Source organism: Penaeus monodon, chromosome 28, assembly GCF_015228065.2.
Source record: "Penaeus monodon isolate SGIC_2016 chromosome 28, NSTDA_Pmon_1, whole genome shotgun sequence".
Classification (NCBI taxonomy): Eukaryota; Metazoa; Arthropoda; class Malacostraca; order Decapoda; family Penaeidae; genus Penaeus; species Penaeus monodon.
The window spans coordinates 28443415-28444013 of NC_051413.1; the positions used below are offsets into that span (position 1 = coordinate 28443415).

The following is a 599-nucleotide window of genomic DNA, read 5'->3' on the forward strand; positions in this document are numbered from 1 at the left end:
TGGAAGCAAGTACACGTATTCACTCAAGCAAAGACTTACCATTGTCAAGCTTTCCGCATGAAGTCAGGCCAGACTGTGCTTCGGCTAAAGGGAGTTCAAGCTTATATATCCAAAAAGGGGAACGCTCAGCCTTTTCTGCGCCGAGAAACACGCGTCATGAGAGGTGATGGTATTTTGTCAAGAATTTCATGTATTTTTTTCAGGGCCAGCTTGATCCGGGTCTTTCATTTCGCTAGATTTTACATTGGGATTGGATTACAGCATACCCTGAGATGAATCAATTTACTTCTCTTGCAAATCACAGTTTTGTTGCGTTTTTGGGTTATGCAGGTTTAGGGAAAACATTAATGTTATTTGTAGTATATTTTATGTTGCAGTTGCTACATATCAAGCTTTTTAAGTATTGTTTATAAAATTTACCTATTTCAATGACATCAATCTATTAGGATATTTCATTAGTTGTAATTTCATCTGAAATCGCACTATTTGGTTTAAAAAACTCGTTATAGAGATTATGGTTGTGCATTATCCAGTTCCCTACCCAATCATTTTAGTCCTGGTCATTGAAATTATAATTGTTGTAAAACTTTTTTATGACA

At 35.7% G+C, this 599-nt stretch overlaps 1 protein-coding gene across 1 annotated transcript in view; it reads right to left on the reverse strand.

Moving 5' to 3' along the window:
• The window catches only part of LOC119591152 (glycine-rich protein DOT1-like), a 15777-nt gene that overhangs the window by 10757 nt on the left and 4421 nt on the right, over window positions 1-599 (reverse strand). The gene's annotated exons all lie outside the window — the stretch shown is intronic.